Source organism: Lissotriton helveticus, chromosome 2_2, assembly GCF_964261635.1.
Source record: "Lissotriton helveticus chromosome 2_2, aLisHel1.1, whole genome shotgun sequence".
Classification (NCBI taxonomy): Eukaryota; Metazoa; Chordata; class Amphibia; order Caudata; family Salamandridae; genus Lissotriton; species Lissotriton helveticus.
In genome coordinates this window covers 62,310,339-62,330,523 of record NC_136060.1, presented here as the reverse complement: position 1 = coordinate 62,330,523, position 20,185 = coordinate 62,310,339, and positions in this window count along the sequence as shown.

The window sequence follows — 20,185 nt, the reverse complement described above, 5'->3', positions numbered from 1 at the left end:
CCCTTGTGCCTGTGGTTCAGGGATTGGCCTAGGGGAGTGACATCAGTCCTTAGGCTGGGACTGTCAGCAAAAGGATCTCCCTTAAAGGCGCTGTCCTCGCCAAAGTGGATATCGCCATGCCGGGATGTACTTGGAGCATAAATCCAGTTGCCCGTCTGTGAATAAAGGAGAGGATCGTGTCCAGAGGGCACAGTCCCCCAGTCCAGGTTATGCACATTCCCCACACTTCCCTCTTGGATGTTCTGCAGGGTCAGGAACAACCGCAGGACCCTTGGGTTATGGCCCATGTTGCGGCTCCTCGATTGGAGAGGTGCGTGGTCAGGTTACAGTATGAAGTGGTTTCCCTCAAAATAATAACGTAACTTATTGATAGCACACTTTTCTGCAAGGCACTCCTTCTCTACAGTAGGGTGCTTCATTTCTCGAGGGTACAATAGTCTGCTTATAAAAAGGATGGGATGATCTGTATCATCAGGGGAGATAGCTCCTATCCCATAGCTTGAGGCATCCGTATGGAGGTCAAAGGGTCTGGTGAAGTCAGGTGAGGACAGAACTGGACTAGTGGTTATAGCTCTTTTTAAGTGAGAGAACTCCTCTTTCACCGTATCAGTGGGATGTAGGAACGTCTGTGGTCGCACGTCTTTGTGTAGTAGGTCAGTGAGGGGTCCCACTATCTGTGAGTACTGGGGTATGTACCGTCTATAATATCCCAACAAGCCCAGGAATGCTGTACTTCTCTCTTGGATGTGGGTAAAGGGGTCTCTATAATTGCTCTTATCTTTTCTTCCTGTGGTGCAATCACCCCGTGACCCAACACATATCCTACGTATTTGACCTTCTGGAACCCTACCCGGGATTGTTTTGAGTTGATGTGTAGGTCAGCTTTTCTTAGGGCCTGTAGGACCTGGCCTAGATGTCTTAAATGGTCCTCCCAGGTGGGGCTGAACACCACTATATCATCCAGGTAGGCTGAGGAAAAGGATTGGTGTTCCCGGAGCACAATGTTCATAAGGCTTTGCAATGTTGCCGGTGCCCTGTGAAGACTGATGGGAGAACATTAAATTCAAAGAGGCCGTCTGGGTGGAAAAGGTGATTTTCTCCCTATCTGTCTCTTTTAGGGGCACCTGCCAGTACCCTTATGTGAAGTCTAGCTTAGTTATATATTGAGCCTCTCCTAATTTTTCAATCAATTTGTCTATCCTAGGAATAGGCTAGGAATCAAGTTTTGAGATGGAATTAAGAGCTCGGAAATCCATGCAAAACCTGTTAGACCCATACGGCTTAGGGATCATTACTATAGGGGACGACCACTCGCTCCGGGAGGGGCGAATGACCCCCATCCTCAGCATGCTTTGGATTTTGTTCCATACTGCCTGTCTCCTGACTGCGGGAAACCTATAGAGCCGTTGTTTTATGACCTGGTCTGGTGTGATTTCTAGTGCGTGTTCTATCACTGGTGGGTCCGAAAATATAGAGGAGTAGGGTCTTAGCACAGCATCTAATGAGCGCTTCTCGGGGTCTAAAAGAGAGTCATTAATGTATGTATGTATGTATCGCATACTTTTATAGTGCAAGCTGTCACCCAGAGGGTATCCTGGCACTTTGACCGTACCTGGCTATGTGCCATCACAGAATTTACACTGCCCTTGGGAAGAGATAAGACTTCAACTCTTTCTTAAAGGAGCTAAGTTCATTTGAACTCCTCAGGAACAGGGGAAGAGAGTTCCAGAGTTTTGCAGCAGTAAAACCAAAGGAACGGCCGCCCATCCGTATCCTCTGAATTCTAGGGACTGCCACCAGACATGCGGAGGAAGACCGTAAAGGTCGAGCTGCCGAGTACCAGGAAAAGAGCTCTTACAATAAGACCGGCCCCTGTCCGTGAAGAGCCCTAAACACTACACAGGACGCCTTAAAACAGATACGCTGGTGAATTGGTAGCCAATGCAGATCTTTTAGCGCTAGAGAGGAGGAGGCCGAACGCATTCGAGAAAGGGCAAGCTTAGCTGCAAGCGCTTCAACTTCCTGATCAAAGTGCTTGGGGCACCCAGAAGTAGTGCGTTGCAGTAATCAAGCCTGCTAAGAATGATACTGCGCACCACCTCTGGTCTAGCCGGTGCCGGAAGCAAGGGAAGGATCTTACGCAATGTACCAAGTTACATCATACATGTAGCAATCGTTTTATTTACAAAAACGGCAAGCTGAAGATTTGGGCCAAACATAACGCCCAGATTGCGAGCAGCATCCGCTGCCACAACTGTGCCCAGGAAGGAAACTGGCCAGAAACCCATCGGCAAAGGGCGAGGGGTACGATCCGTGGAGCAATACAACACCTCCGTTTTGGATCCATTGAACTGGAGGGAGTTGCCTTCATGCAGCGATGGAAAGTTTCCTTTGAAATTGCATCTCTGCCTTCAAAGGAAAAAATTAGCTGCCTGTCATTGGCATAATTGATGACCGAGATGCCAAAGGATTTGATCAGCCTAATCAAAGGATGAGATATAGATTGAATAAAATGGGGCTGATTGCAGACCCCTGGGGCACCCCTTGTCCTACCCGTCTAGTACAAGATCTAAAAGGCGGCAAGGCCACCACCTGATGCCTGTTATGAAGGTAGGAAGTTAGCCAGTCCCGGGCCCGTCCAGCTACCCCAATCTCTCCCAGTCTACTGATTAATGTGGCATGGTTGACTGCATCGAACGCGGCCGACATGTCGAGCAGCACTAAAAAGGCTGCTCGACCAGTGTCGACCCGCGAACGAAGATCGTCCAAGACAACCACCAGCGCGGATTCCATGCCATGGGCTGGCCGGAAGGCGAACTGAGCCACATTCAGGCAGGTGTTAGCCTCTATAAAACTGGAAAGGAATTTGGTGACAAATTTCTCCATGATCTTAACGGGGAATGGGAGCAGCGAAATTGGCATATAATTCTCTGGGCAGGTGGGATCCAATGTGGCCTTCTTCAAAAGGGGAGAGCCCACAGCGAGTTTCCAGCTTTCAGGGACAGTGGCAGTGCTAAATGACTGGCAACAGATGGAATACAAAGGGGGGAAGAGTTCCTCGCGGAACGCTTTCCAGAACTTATGGGGCAGCGGGTCTATCGGAGAGCCTGAGGAAACCCCATTGGCCAGAGTACAAAAGTCCTCATAGGAGGGAAAGATAAAACTGTCCAATGGCGAATACTCTCTAGCTTCCCCGGGAGCACCCGATGTAGACAGAGACGCTGACTCTATCAGGGACTGAGGACTGGGAGTACAGGAAGCCAACTGGGAGCAGGGAGTCCCTGCCTCGGACAGGCCACTCAGAATGGTGGCGATCTTGTCCTCAAATGCTGAAGCCAAGGAATCACACAAAATTTGGGAGGCCGGGATGTTATTGGTCGCACACGCCGGATGGGAGAGATCATTGACGATTTTGAACAAAGTCTGTGATTTATTAGCTGCTTGAGGCAGCATATCCTCAAGATCCTTGGCTTTAACACACTTAATCTGAGCTTTGTAGCCTAAAATAAAAGTGACTGTTTGAACCGGGCTCTATCTAGCGCAGAGTAATGCTTCCTCCATGTTCTTTCCGCCTGTCTACACTGCAGTTTCAACTGGAGAAGATCTTTGGAATATCAAGGAGTAGCGTGACTAGGCCTATCTTTCACTTTCCGCAGAGGGACTATCTTATCCAGTGATTCTGTAATTAGCTGACAGAGTCTCCGGTAGCTCTCCTCTACCCCTTCCCCCAATCTAGACCCACCTGGTAGTAACGCTGGGAGGGTAGAGTTTTTCAGGAGTCTAGACCACTGCTTACTAAATTTAGTAGTACCTAAACCACTATCTTTGGAAGAAACAGCTGGAAAAAGTAGGGAGAAAAGGACGAGGGAGTGATCGGTCCAACCATGGGCTATTATATCCCTGATCTTAACCTGGGTATCATCCGCGAAGACCAAGTCTAAGGTATGTCCCTTTAGGTGGGTTTGAGAAAGCACCAGTTGCTGGAGATGTATATTGCTGCAGGCCTGACAAAGATCAGTATAGGCTGTGTCTACGGGCCCATTGGGCCAAAGATTAAAATCACCCAGAACTATAAGCTTGACATGGGTGTTTGAAAGATCATAAATAAGGTCTATCAAATCAAGAGAGGCTATCACAGCACCAATGGGTGGTCTATAGCATAGCAGACCCGAGTATAAGGCTCCCTTCTGATTTTTTAAAGAGAAACCCATGAGTTCAAACCCCTGAACCTCTTTAACCTCAAGCTGGGATATATCCAGCGTTTTCCTATAGATGAAACCCACACCCTCTCCTCTGCCCCCCACTCGAGGGTTGTGCCTGATTTTGAAACCCGGAGGACAAGCCAGTCCAAGTTCTACCTCTCTGTCGACTCTAGTCCAAGTCTCCGTGAGAATTAACACATCCAGGCCATAGAGTTCCATTAGGAGTGTGATTTCCACGTGATGTTTACATAGAGAGCGGACATTAAGCAGGCCGCAAGACAACTAGTAATAGCTGCCGACCAGCTGCCTTTGTTAGAGCGCAGGCCTACCTGAATGAGCTCATCTCTAGAGTAGGCTTGTCGAGATGGGACTGGAGAGACAGCGTGACTGGCGCTGGGCGCGACATGTGTGCGAACGGGCGCAAACGGGCTTACCTCTGGCGCACCTCCGGCGCGATGCGCGCCTGTGCTGCACGCTTTACTGGTGTGCATCTTAAGTGCCGTTAAGTGCGGGAGTCCTGCGAGGCAAACCTCTGGCCCCTCAACCAAGATGACGCCTGTAATTCGGCACCTCCTGGCTCCCCCACCCAAGATGGCGGCCAAAACGCCGCAAAGTACGGGGTGAAAAACAATTATAGTGCAGGTAAGGGCTAAGATCTATTTATCGTCCCCAAGGATATCCAGAATAAAAATGAGCGCCTGCGTCCAGAATCGAGCAGCGTGATAGTGCAAAGTATTCTTAAAATAGTAAAATCTCAGCAAGGATAGTAGCAAGGCAAGCGAGCGCACAACAGGCAAGTAAAGTCACTAGTTGTTCTAGGGTACAGGCTTATCCTGTTGGCATGATCAGATGGGCTGTGGCTGGCAGAGGCCCCAAACATTTTTTAAGTATCTTAACATGGTAGTTTTGTATGCGGGAGGGTCTTATTTTTACCTTATAGCTGGTTTTACCTATGGTGCCTACTATTTTCTAGGGGCCTAGCCATTCGGACCTAAGCTTACTTGTGGAGGAGGGTAGCAACACCAAGACCCAATCGTTGACATTCAGTCTCATCCTTTTTCTTCCTTTGTCATAGAGATACCTCTGTTTCTTTTGGGCTCTCTCGAGGTGGGAATGAGCAAGATCCAATAGTTTCCCTATACAGGATTTAAGTTTCTGGGTATATTCCAGAAAGCCCTTTGCCTCATCCCATTCCTCCTTCTCCCAGGCCTCGTTAGTCAATTGTAGTAGGGACCTCGGGTGTCTTCCATATAGCATCTCAAATGACGAACAGCCGAGTCTACTCTGGACCTGACTGCGGATTACGAAGAGGGCTAGCGGAAGAAGCTGGTCCCACTCCTTTCTTTCATTGCACAACATTTTCTTGAGCATTAGTTTGATTGTACCGTTATATATCTCCACCAAGTCATCAGTTTGGGGATGATATACTGACGTATAGGAGGCCCCCTGGATATATGTGATGTCAATGTTGGCTACTGAATAAGGCTTTATGTCCCAGTGAACGCATCATATATGTACTAAGGCCTCGGGATGATCTAGTTGGGGTGCACTAGGTCTTCCTGAATGACCGATTTCCTGCATCCTGAATCAAGTAGAGCACTGACTGGTTGCCCTTTTACCTGTACACTCACATAGTAAGCACCTCCCAGTTCTGCAGAGTACAATATCGATCTGGGAATGTCTGATATGGTTTGCCGTCCGCCTCTCGTTTTTCCCTGGGAGTGGACGACTTTGACATTCAGGCTCCCATATAGTGGTACAGGGTTAGGCCTGGGAAAAAGTGGCAGCCATTTCCACTGCTTCTCTTACGGTGAGGTGAATGTGTTGTCTAAGCCACCCTTGGGTGTGATGAAGCAAGGTGAAGAACAAGATTTTGTTCAAACTTGTGAAGTTAATCTCTCATAACAAGTAATTAAATTAATAATCTTGTGGTGAAATTACTAATCAACTTAGTTTAAGAATACATTCATCAATACACGCGAGATAAACTAATGTGCTTTATGTTGCAAACGCAAAGTAAAAAATAATAAACTAACCTTGTCTATTGTCTTAGTCAGTATTATATGCGACTGTTTAACTAATGGCATGTGCTTATTTTGTGTGCTTATGTTATGTCTTTCCTGTGACGAAAGCTCAAGGAGTTTGTGCAGTTCCTAAAGGAGAAGTAAATATAATGCTGCCTGAATGTGCTTTTGCTAGGTAACATAATTAACATGATTAATTAGTAAAGGGGGTGGGTAACAGAATGGGTCTCAATTCTTTAACTAATTGATGTCTTGAGTTTGTTTAATAATAGTTTCCAAAGTGAGGCCTAAAGGTGGTTCAGAAAACATGGCAGACAGAGCTGCAGACGCAAAAGCTTGTCCAGAGTGCAGTCCTTGCACATGCGTAGCTGTGAATATTTTTACTGCATTGTCATTGTTAATTGAAAAAGCAGTTCTTTGGCTGAGTTAAACGTGCTCATGGAGAAAAGGCTCAAGGACAGAAACTTAAAGTGTCTGCCAAGGTTAGGAAGTAAATGTTCGAAACTCGAGGAAAAGTAACTTTCTTGAGGAAGCTGAAAGATGTGGAAGTGAAAGACAATAGGGCTTATGTGAAGCCTGGACTTGGTCAAGTATCGGAGATGACCTAACGTATGTTATCATGGACTGACACAGGACAGCCAATGAAAAGCTCGGATTTTCTTAAAAGAATGTAAAATGTAGAAAGTTTAGCTAGAAAGAAAGGTATAAAACCTGACACTAGGAGCAAGGAATAAACTCTCTTCTTTCCGATTCCTGAATGACATGACATGCTGTTGGACTTTTGGCGCACGTAAGGACAGCAGACTTTAAATGATTTTTCCTTTCTAGGTGAAGTGAGAAATAGACAGGGAAATAGATTTAGGGAATGGAAACTGTTATTCTGCTAATATTTCATGATTCTGAGCTTACTTTGACAATGTCAGTTTATTAATTCATTTCCTTATTAAATTGCTGCTTTCTTAATTTCTAATAAATTAAAGATTTAAAAAGTAAATGCTTTTTCTTTATGAAAAATAAAGTTAATAAAAATTAGATTTGGAAAGACAAGCTGGTCTTGTTTATTCATGATCTAGTTACCATCAGTTGATTCAATCGCCTTGGTGGTCTGATTAATAAATAATAAATGTAAAAACCATGGCAAAAATAGATAAACTGCAGTTGTATATAATTATGTAAATAATATGTGAGTAGTTTAGTCAATCATACCACCTGATTCAGTCGCTCAAAAATTGTCTCATTGGTAGTATGGGCCTTTATATGTGTTTTATTAGTAATGGTGAGTATTGAGGTAATAGGTAGCGTTTTTGAGACAGTTTTTCAATAGGAGCGCTGGATCAATTCCTTGGTAGCAGAGTTACGGTTACTATGGTAATTAGTATGTTACATGGTAATACATAGGATTGATGTCTAAAACATGTTAAGTTTGTTTAGTTGTTATATGTAGTCAAAAGGTTTTTTCCAACATTGTGAAAATTCCTGGTTTGTGCCGGCATGAGAAGTGTGACATGTGAAGTTACACAGTGCATTTGTTCTGTTTCAAAATAGTGGTATCGCTGTATATCACAAGTGTTGTGGTCGTACAGCACAAGTTTAGGGATTTTAGGTGTGTAAGGTAGAATGCATAGTGAGGATTGTCTATGAAATCGTAGCTTTCGAGTACATGGACTGATGTCCTGTTTTAAAACTCACTGTGAAAAGAGTGGTAGAATTTATCTAAACTTGAGTGAAGGGTAAGGAAGCGACGTATATCTTACTGGCGAATGAGGATTTCTATTGGTGGGTTAAAGTCCTACTAAAGAATTATGTACGCATAGTTAGGGATTTTTCTGTATGAATGTACGTAAATGAATTTGTAATGTACAATCGAGTGAAACTCTGAATTGTCTCTAAGGAGGTGTAAAATATCTCTGTATGTGCATTTAAAGAGAAACGAGTTCGTTATTACCTGCTAGAAGGGTAAAGTAGCCTTACTTTATCAATGAATTTAATATTCTGTGAAAATAGCGTTGTCTATTTCACGTGAAAAGAATACTTGAATGTTTGGGAAAGCTATCACTTTATTTTAGCGAAACAGACGAGTGGTTTGTTTTTGAGGAGTTATTAATAAAATTCAATTGAAAGATTTGTAAATATGGCGCTTTAAAAATTGTAAAGGAGGTGTTAGTTTAAGGAGTGGAGCGAGGGACAGAGTAGCTGCAGCGGTAGCATACGTCACAAGTGTCGCGCTGTGATTGGCTAACATACGTCACAGTATTCGCGCACAGATTGGTTCATGTGACTAAGGCAAGCTGACAGCTGATTGGCTCATCTTGAAAAACAGTAATTCTATTGGTTGAGCAAAATAGTGACGAAGCTTAACTTGATTGGTTTGTTGGTAAGTTTCGCGCACGTATTGGTTGGTGCTGCAGAATAACAAGGAAGTTGTTACGATCTTTACCGAAGTAAGGGAAATTGTTTAAAAACATGGATTACTATTACATGAAGGAGAAAAAGAAGCTTACATGGTTTCAGAAATTGAAAAACAAACTTAAACCTGACAAGAAAATTTTAACGCGGGGTGGAAGATTACTTCATAAGTACAAAACACCTGCAGCTTATATGTTGGGTGAATATGGTTATCATACTTGTCTTTGGATTGAGAATTGGATGAAGTATACTGAAAATGATGGTGTATTAGCATGGCCGGATGATGGATCATTTAAGGTAGCAGTTTTGAAGAATTTAAGAGAAAAAATGATGAAACTTGTACCAGAGCCTAGACGTACTCAATTTGAAGCTTTAGTTGAATGGGAGGATGAAATGTTTGAATTACGAGAGAGTAGAGGAATATCAAGGAGAACAGGATTAGTTCTTAATAGAGAAACACATGAGGATAGAATGCGTCGATGGAGAAGTGCAGACATGTGTGATGGCTTGTACCCAGTGGGACTAATTGATGAGGTAACTGGACAAAAGAGTGCCCAAAAGAAAAATAATATTAGTGAAGAAAGTGATTCAGAAGATGCGGTATTAGAAGAAATTTATACTAGAAAACCGCCACCTTATCAACCAGTTTGTTCATGGACTTCTCCAAGTGCCCCTCCAAGAGAAATTATTGATGAGACATCTCCTAAAAAAAATCTGAATTATAGAAAAACACCTGAAAGAGTAGAAATAAGATGTAATTCAAATATATCAGGAGAAAATAGAAATTATACTGAAACGCCAGTTCAAAGAAATGAAACCCCAAGAAATGGAAATAGAACAGAAAGGTATGAGGAATTACCAAATACCTCAGAATATATTCGTTCAAAGAATGAATTAATACAGCAGTTAACTAAGAGCATGGAAGCAGTAACAGTACCTGTAACGATTGGACCTGTTCTTCCAGTATTTGATCAAAAGGAAATTAGACATTCAGCTTTAACTGTTCCATTAAATTCAGAAATACAGAAAGTGACAGAAAATTTTTATTCAGACTTGTCTGAAATACATCAAGAGAAAATGATGATGCCTGACTTAACTTTTAATCAAAAGGAAATTAGACATTCAGCTTTAACTGTTCCATTAAATTCAGAAATACAGAAAGTGACTGAAAATTTTTATTCAGACTTGTCTGAAATACATCAAGAGAAAATGATGATGCCTGACTTAACTTTTAATCAAAGTTTGTCAAGTAAAACTCCATCTGGTGCAGAATCTGATTCTGGAACTCTGGAATAGATTTAACTCAAACCCCAGAATGTAAATTACTTGATGTTTCAAAATTGAAAGCAGATTTAGAGGAATTAATAATTGGAACGATTGGAACTGACAGTTTGAAGGCGTATCAGGATGATGAATTATTATTTATTTGCAAAAGCATAACATGGAAAACGAAAAAACAAATATGATCAATTAGAGGAGATGGCTTCTGAATTAGAAGTAGATGTAAGTAAGCAGAAGAATTTGCAGAAAACTTATAGGGTGGATTTCTCTGAAAAAGATATTGAAAATATGAAAACCACAGGAAGAATAATTCATATAAAAGACTTAATTGTGATTTTGAGAAATTGGGGTGAATTGAGTAAATGGAGAGTGAAATGGACAAAGAAAAGAGATGAAGTCAGAACAAGTTTAGCTTTTCCTATCAGAGAAAAAAAGGAGGAAGTAGTAAATGAATTTCCAATGAGAGAAATACCGGGAGGAGGGTATGTGCATGTCCCGTGGGCAAGACAGGACATTTTAATGTTTACAAATGACTTTCCTCAATTAAGAGAAAAACCTGTAGAATGGTATCGACAGGTAGACAGATTTGTGAAAGTTTTAAAAGTTTTGTGGATTGATAGTGATGAATTCTTTGACATAGTTGCCCCATCAGATCTTTGGGCAGAATGTAAAATAACTATAAATTGGCCTAGAGAAGAATACCCTCGACATAAAGTAACAGGTGCTCCTTCACCAGAGGTAACGAGAAAGTACGAACAGGTAATTGTGTTTTGGAAAAACAATATTCCTCAAAAGAGATAGATTGGGTTAAAAAAGATAGAACAACCCAAGAGCCAAAGGAATCAGTACATTCATTTTATAAAAGATTACTGCTGGTATTTAAACAATACAGTGGTTATGAAAATGTAAGTGAAAAATACATGAGCCATTTTATATACAGATTTGTATATGGCTTATGACCTGAAATTAGTGAAATGGTAAGAACTGGAATAGTTGGTTGGCAATCACACACAGTAGATGACATCTTGAGAAAAGCAAAATACTATAGTTTTGAAATAGATGCTAAACAAAAGAAGTTAAAAGAAAAGGCTATGTGGGCACAGGTAAAAGTGGCTGAACAACAATTAGCAATTTTAGGAAATAAAAGTGTTGAACAGAATCAAGGGAAATTTAAAGGTAATTATAATAAACCAAAGTTGATGGGAAATATAGAAGAGTTAAAACAGAAACTCCCATGTTTTAATTGTGGTGAAATTGGACACTGGAAGCGTGAATGCAAGAACCCGCCAGAAATTATTTAAAAAATGCATAATTAAATCCACAGATGCAGAATGAGATACATCAGCAACAACAGCTACAGCGACAGGTAGTGATTCAGCAAAGTCAGTTACCACAACCACCACTTCCAAACTGTGTAAATGTGCAGAGATACAGTGCAGAAACAGGATTCAGCGGAGGTGAACAGGTAAACAGATCGCCAAGAGTGAATGTGTCAAATGTGTCTCAACAATATTGGTTGAAAGAAGATGAAGGGAGTGAATCTGAAGTATACTTCTGACGGTGCCTGAGAGAGGAGGAAGAGTGTGTGCTTGGAGCCACTCTTGAGGTAGATCAATCTGGTCCATTTGTAAATGGTAAAGTGAATGATGTAGAAATTACTTTCCTAGTGGATACAGGTGCTACCCATTCTACTGTTAGATCAGTGGAAATAGAAAACCTTCCTCTCTCTGGAGATAAAATCCAAGTAGTAGGTGTAGCTAATCAACAAATAAAAACTGATCTAACTGAACCAGTTGAAGTTGAGATAGGTAAATTTAAAGACATGCATAGATTTGTAGTTTGTGATAGCTGTCCTGTAAATCTATTAGGTAGGGATATCCTGTGTAAAATGAACTGTGCAATATATTGCTCACCGGATGGTATTGAGCTTCAAACTCCAGAAGAAGATGGGCTTTACAAATTAACAATGTCAATGGTTGAAGCAGAAGAAAGTAAATTATTTCCTGTGTTTGATAAGAATAATCTACCTGAGGAATTAAAAGACACAGTGAATGTAAAAATTTGGGATTTCACAGGAGATGAAATGGGTTTGATGAAAAATGTAGATCCAGTAAAGATATCAGTAAAACAAGGAGCAGATTATCCAAACATTCCTCAGTATAAAATGGAAGCAGAAGTAATTGAAGGTGTTACTCCTGTAATAGACAAATTCATAAAACAAGGTGTCCTGAAAGAAATTGAGAGTAGTCCATGTAATTCACCGATTATGGGAATTAAAAAACCAAACAGAACTTTCAGAATTGTTCAAGACCTGAGAAAGGTTAATAAAATTGTTGTTCCATGTTGCCCAGTTGTACCAAACCCAGCGGTCATTTTATATCAGATTCTGCATGATGCAGAATGGTATACAGTTATTGATTTGTGTAATGCATTCTTTACCGTTCCATTGCATCCAGAAAGCCAACAAATGTTTGCGTTCCGGTTCAAAGAGCGTATTCTAGCATGGTGTCGAATCCCTCAAGGGTACAACGAAAGTCCATCTATTTTTAATCAGTTGCTAAAGAAATCATTGGAAAATCTAGATTTACCTGGAAAATCTACGTTAGTGCAGTATATTGATGACCTCCTTGTGGCTGCAAAAACAAAAGATAATTGTGTAACAGATACCATTACTCTTTTAAATCATCTGCCAGATGAGGGAAATAAAGTATCTCCTGCAAAATGACAGTTTTGCAAACAAGAAGTAAAATATCTTGGTCACAGAATTGCAAAGGGAGTAAGACAAGTGACAACAGAAAGAATAAAAATGATTCAAGCAATGCAACCTCCAAAAACACAGAGGCAAGTTAGAATGTTTCTAGGAATTGTAGATTATTGGCATCAATGGATTAGTGGGTTTTCAGTAATTGCAAAGCCACTGCAGAGACTGACAAAAGCAGACATAAAAGACCCGATTAGCCTAACAAATACTGAATTGGAAGCTTTTGAACAGTTAAAGAAAAGTTTGTGTGAAGCTCCAGCATTAGGAATGCCTGATTATGAAAAAGAATTTGAGCTGTATTGCAGTGAAAGAGAAGGATGTGCATTATCAGTTCTGATTCAAAGACATGGAAGACTGAGAAAACCAATAGCATATTTCTCAGCTGTTCTTGACCCTGTTGCAAAGGCATTACCAAGTTGCTTAAAAGCAGTAGCTGCAACAAGTGTAAGTTTGGAACAAAGTGAAGGAATAATAATGGGATTTCCTGTAAAAGTATATGTACCACATTCAGTTGATATTCTTCTCACTAGAAGCAGAGCACAACATTTGACAAATAATAGGCTAACAAAATATGAAAAGGTTATTCTTGGCTCGGACAATGTTTCAATTGCAAGATGTGTGAATTTAAATCCTTCCACATTATTACCTGACACTACTGAAACAGAAATCAGGGATGAGGTTGATCATGAATGCCTGGATGTATTAGAATATTGCACTAAACCAAGACAGGACATAAAAGATGTCCCGTTAGCTGAATCAGATTATGTTTTATTTGTTGATGGTTCATGCTTAAGAACAGATGAACGTGTTCTGAGTGCAGCATATTCGGTATGTACAGTTGCAGATGTAATCGAAGCTTCCAGTCTCAAAGGAATTCGTTCAGCTCAAGTAGCAGAATTAATTGCTTTGATTTGTGCATGTGAATTGGGAAAAGAGTTAAATATTGCCGTAGTGACTGATAGTCAGTATGGTTTTGGGGTAGTCCATGACTATGGCCAGCTCTGGTCTCAAAGAGGTTATTTAACTTCTGCGGGATCACCAATAAGAAATGCACAGTTGATTAAAAGATTGATTGATGGAATTCAGCTACCAGAAAAAATTGCAGTAGTGAAGTGCACAGCACATAAAAAAGGTGAGGATTACATAACAAAAGGAAACTCATATGCTGACTCAATAGCAAAATTCTGTGCAAAAGAAAATGTGTCAATTAATCGGGAAAAAGAAAATGAACATGTTTTGAACTCACTTATGCTAACATCTGTAGTTGAGACTTGGCAGGGAGTAAAACAGTTGCAAGATGAAGCAAATGATGAGGAGAAAAACACATGGTTAAAAGCAGGTTGCAGACAAAGAGAAGAGTGAAGTGCACAGCACATAAAAAAGGTGAGGATTACATAACAAAAGGAAACTCATATGCTGACTCAATAACAAAATTCTGTGCAAAAGAAAATGTGTCAATTAATCGGGAAAAAGAAAATGAACATGTTTTGAACTCACTTATGCTAACATTTGTAGTTGAGACTTGGCAGGGAGTAAAACAGTTGCAAGATGAAGCAAATGATGAGGAGAAAAACACATGGTTAAAAGCAGGTTGCAGACAAAGAGAAGAAGATGAGGTTTGGGTTTACAAAGATGACAGACCAGTAATACCAGATAATATAATTTCTGACATGGCACGCATGTACCATGGTCCAGGACATATTGGTAGAGACTCAATGATTAGATTATTCAGACAAACATGGAACAATCCAAAATTCAGAATAATTGCAGAGTCCCTTTGTCAGAGGTGTCTTATCTGTCAACAGATCAACCCAAACAGAAAAACTGTTGTGAGCATGGGAACCATAGGACGGCAGGGTGGTCCTTTTACCAGAATACAGCTTGACTTCATTGACATGCGACCTCACAACAAACTCAGATATGTCTTGGTGATAATCTGTTTGTTTTCAAGACGGGAAAAAGCATTCCCAACACACCGCAATGATTCAATTACTGTGGCAAAATTGCTTTTGAGAGAAATCATACCAAGGTATGGATTTCCAGTGACGGTCGAGACAGATCGTGGCACACATTTTGAAAACAGATTGCTAAAATTGATTTGTGAAGCACTGGATATGAAGCAAAAATTACATTGTGCTTACAGACCAGAAGCATCAGGTGTTGTTGAGCAAGTGAATGGTACAATAAAAAACAGAATAGCAAAGATGTGCTTAGCGACAGGAATAAAGTTGACAGATGCTCTTCCACTAGTTTTGATGTCCTTGAGAAGCATTCCAGGAAGAAAAACAGGTTTGAGTCCACATGAAATTCTAATGGGCAGGGTTATTAGGCAAGCATTTGTTCCAGTTGATAAACTGTTGAGCATTAATGATAGCATCATTGTGGATTATTGAAAAAATCTATCTGATGTGGTGACTTCTGTGTTCCATCAGGTGGGAACTGAAGTAATTACAAAAGAGAAAGAACAAGCTCATGATCTGTTACCAGGAGACTGGGTAAGGACAAAAGTACATCAAAGAAGAAATTGCCTATTACCCAGGTGGCAGAAGGCAAGACAGGTGATATTAGTCACAACAAATGCAGTAAAGTGTAGGGGATTGAAGAGATGGATTCATGCTAGCCACACAATACGTGTGCCAGCACCTGAGAATGCTGACGAAGATGAAACAACAGCTGATTCAGATTCAGAAGAAGATCCTGAAAGAAATCCAGATCCTGAAGATCGACAAGAAAGTCGACATCTGGAAAATTCAAATGCGAAAGAGGCATTGAATGAAGAAAATGAAGAAATTGTGATACAAGATTCTGAAGAAAATGAAAATGATGAAGATGATGAAGATCTGCTAGATCAAGAAGCAGAAAAGCAAACTGAACAAGAAGTAATTCAAGATCAAGATCAGGAGAGTATTGAAAAGCAGATTGTAAGCTCTGGAAGAAGGAACGAAAATTCTGAAACTGGAGAGTTGGAAGTAATTGAGGAAGAAGAAGAAATTCCAAGTACCAGCTATAAGGATGAATCTAAAGAAGAATCTGATACAATAAAACTGATTATTAATGAATCAGCTGATAACACAGATGATGCAAGTGATAATGATTGATTTTGTTCATTAGGTGACACAAGGTTGAAGACATTGTGTTAGGTGACACAAGGTCGAAGAAATTGTGTTAGCTGGAAAAAAACATTGTTGTATGACATACGGTCGAAGAAAAGCTGTTAGATAATAAAATTATCTGTTAAAAAAAAAGATGGGAGTATATTTAGTAATTTTTAATTTTTCTTTTTTAAGGCTCTTATTTGAAAGTAAAGATGCCTTATATTAATAATAATTAGAGATGTTTAATTTGTCTTCAATATGTGTAATCTTTATAATTTTAGTTTGGTTAATTTTAGCTGTAATTTTTCCTTTTGGAATAGATAAAGAAATGTATAAAACTAACATGACTAGTAAAGTTGTAGTTAATCATGATAAAGTTGATAAGACTGATAAAACTATTGTACATCAAGATAGATCTGTTGGAGATTTTTCTAGTAATACCTTTTCAAGACTTTTATCTGAATATGTTATGGTGACGGACGCAGAAGACTGCTACATTTGTGTGAAGTTACCTACTTCTGTGTCTGAAGTTGTTACGTATAATATGCTTCCTCTTACTTATGGCATAACATGTAGTGTAATAGCTAGTTTGTTTTATCAAACTGGACGTTTGGAATATTATTATTCAGATTTTGATGAGATGTTTGCAAATTTAAAAGTTGAAGATAGCTTGAATAAAGTGAAGTATGCTAAACAGAATTTTTTTAGTGACTGTTGAACTCACTTATGAGTACGCTTTTATAAATAATTTAACATGTAAATTGAGAACAGAAGAGAAGACATTCTTAAATATGGTGGAAGAGAGAAGGGCAATTTACAAGCGAAATGAGATGATGAAACATACTAAGTCTAAATTTTGGCAGTTGGAAGATGAAAAGCTTAATGGTAGGAATGAAAATGTTGCAATTCACATAGATAAACCTGTTAGTGGAAAATTTTGTATAAGAAGAGATAATACTTTGTTTGATCATTATTTTGTAGGTGCAAGTCAGTGTGAAGATACTTATCGTATTATAGGGTGTTGGGGATTTAAAGGAGGTAAAGATCCAATTTTTCCTGGAATTTATTTTGTTTGTGGGAATAAAGCTTATTACAATCTCCCAGACCACTGGTATGGGACATGTTATGTAGGTTTAGTTTTTCCCAAAAATGTTCATGTAGATAGAAATGCGAAATGTTCATTTGAAATTAGCAATCACCTGAATAGATTTAGAAGGGAAAGCTTTACAGAAATAATGGGAGACATATTTGGTGCATTAATACCTATGGTAGGAATAACCCTGAATGCAAACAAAATCAGAAAAATGTCTACAATTGTTGATAGATTGTCAACAGATACTGCAAGTGGATTTCAATTAGTAAATACAGAACTTATTGCTATGAGAACTATGGTGATGCAAAATCGTCTTGCTCTTGATATTTTGCTGGCAAAAGTGTGTGGAGTCTGTGGAATTTTGCATGTTCAACATTGTTGTACTTACATACCTCACAAAAGTCAGAATATAGAAATGTATATTAGAAATATTACTGAATTACATAATGAAGTTGAACCTTTAGAAGACAAAAGTTTTTCAGATCGTTTAAGTAAAAGATTTGCAGTAATTAAACACTGGTTTCAAGAAATTGGTAGTTCAATTATAGGTAAAATAATATTTCCTTTAATAGTCATAGCTATAGTGATACTCATGTTAAAAATTAGTTGTATGATACACAAGAGAAGAAAACATGTAATAGAAAAGAAAAGAATTTACAAACTAAGAAAAGAAAAAGAAAAAGAAATAGAATTAGAAGAGTTTCAGAGAACTCAATATGATAAATGCAGAAAAACAGATGATACTAAAGATTAAGAAATACTAATATTAAGAAAGTCCAAAACATGTTCAAGGGTTGACATTTTATAAATTTTGGGTATTATTTGGTGATTTAGAAATCACCAGATGAGGGAGTTGATGAAGCAAGGTGAAGAACAAGATTTTGTTCAAACTTGTGAAGTTAATCTCTCAAAACAAGTATTTAAATTAATAATCTTGTGGTGAAATTACTAATCAACTTAGTTTAAGAATACATTCATCAATACACGCGAGATAAACTAATGTGCTTTATGTTGCAAACGCAAAGGAAAAAATAATAAACTAACCTTGTCTATTGTCTTTGTCAGTATTAAATGCAGCTGTTTAACTAATGGCATGTGCTTATTTTGTGTGCTTATGTTATGTCTTTTCTGTGACGAAAGCTCAAGGAGTTTGTGCAGTTCCTAAAGGAGAAGTAAATATAATGCTGCCTGAATGTGCTTTTGCTAGGTAACATAATTAACAGGATTAATTAGTAAAGGGGGTGGGTAACAGAATGGGTCTCAATTCTTTAATTAATTGATGTCTTGTGTTTGTTTAATAATAGTTTCCAAAGTGAGGCCTAAAGGTGGTTCAGAAGACATGGCTGACAGAGCTGCAGACACAAAAGCTTGTCCAAACTGAAGTCCTTGCACATGCGTAGCTGTGAAGATTTTTACTGCATTGTCACCGTTAATTGAAAAAGCAGTTCTTTGGCTGAGTTAAACGTGCTCATGGAGAAAAGGCTCAATGACAGAAACTAAAAGTGTCTGCCAAGGCTAGGAAGTAAATGTTCGCAACTCGATGAAAAGTAACTTTCTTGAGGAAGCTGAAAGATGTGGAAGTGAAAGACAATAGGGCTTATGTGAAGCCTGGACTTGGTCAAGAATCGGAGATGACCTAACGTATTTTATCATGGACTGACACAGGACAGCCAATGAAAAGCTCGGATTTGCTTAAAAGAATGTAAAATGTAGAAAGTTTAGCTAGAAAGAAAGGTATAAAACCTGACACTAGGAGCAAGGAATAAACTCTCTTCTTTCCGATTCCTAATTGACGTGACATGCTGTTGGACGTTTGGCGCACGTAAGGACAGCAGACTTTAAATGATTTTTCCTTTCTAGGTGAAGTGAGAAATAGACAGGGAAATAGATTTAGGGAATGGAAACTGTTATTCTGGTAATATTTCATGATTCTGAGCTTACTTTGAAAATGTCAGTTTATTAAATCATTTCCTTATTAAAATGCTGCTTTCTTAATTTCTAAAAAATTAAAGATTTAAAACGTAAATGCTTTTCCTTTATGAAAAATAAAGTTAATAAAAATTAGATTTGGAAAGACAAGCCGGTCTTCTTTATTCATGATCTAGTTACCATCAGTTGATTCAATCGCCTTGGTGGTCTGATTAATAAATAATACATGTAAAAACCATGGTAAAAATAGATAAACTGCAGTTGTATATAATTGTGTAAATAATGTGTGAGTAGTTTAGTAAATCATACCACCTGATTCAGTCGCTCAAAAATTGTCTCATTGGTGGTATGGGCCTTTATATGTGTTTTATGAATAATGGTGAGTATTCAGTAGCGTTTTTGAGACAGTTTTTCAATAGGAGCGCTGGATCAGGTGTTTTAGGGTAGGGCCTCTAAAAACTGTTCAAGGTAGACCCTGTCCATGAACTCTTCTTTTGTACTGTCCAGGGGTTTTAGCCATTTGTCCGCTGCTGTCTTAAAACAGAAGAATCGGGTTTTAAGGTTCTCCCCCAGATGTCCCTTCTCCTTACAAAATCGTCCCCTATATGCCTCGGCGACTAAACCCAATTGATCTAAAATGATCGTTTTGATCACTGCATAAGGGGTATTGCCAGTGGGGTTCGTGACTTGGTGAGCAGCTTGTGTCTCTGGTTAATAAAGGGGCCAGAAAGAAGGGCCATTTCTCCACTGGCCAACTACAGGCTCTTGCTGCCCTTTCAAAATTGTGTAGGAAGGCATTGGGGTCTTCTCCTACCACGTACTTCTGTAAGGAGACTCCTGGTGTTCCCTGAGTACCGGCCCTGGTTTCTCTTCTCTCTGTCAATTTCTGCTCTGCAGCTAATATCTGTAGGCCCTGCATTTGTGCTGTTATGGAATTTTTGAAGATGTCCCGGTCGGCCTGCGCCAACCTCATTTGACGCTCCACGGCCCATTCCAATCTCTTTTGACCCTTTACTAAGTGTTGTATTAGGGCACCCATTATAGAATACTAATGGGCGTTTGCCCACATTCTCCACCAAACATGTAACAATTGGGGTTGTTAACGTGGCTCAGACTGCAATAAAGGGAAAACAAGCAAGGTCCTCTCTTTCTCGTCTTTAACGCCGTTTAATTTTACACCATGGACCCGTATATCACAAGTAATCAGAGATCCAAAAAACAGAACAATAATAGGAGTGGACAATTCCTCTTATACAGTCCTGGATCCAGTATAGTAGCTCCTGTCTCCTCTTGTCTCCCTTCTTTGCCAGCAGACACTCTCGAAACAAAAGAAACAAAGACGAGGGGCATATGTTAGGGCCAATATTTGAGCCAGACAAGGGGGAAAGGGAGTG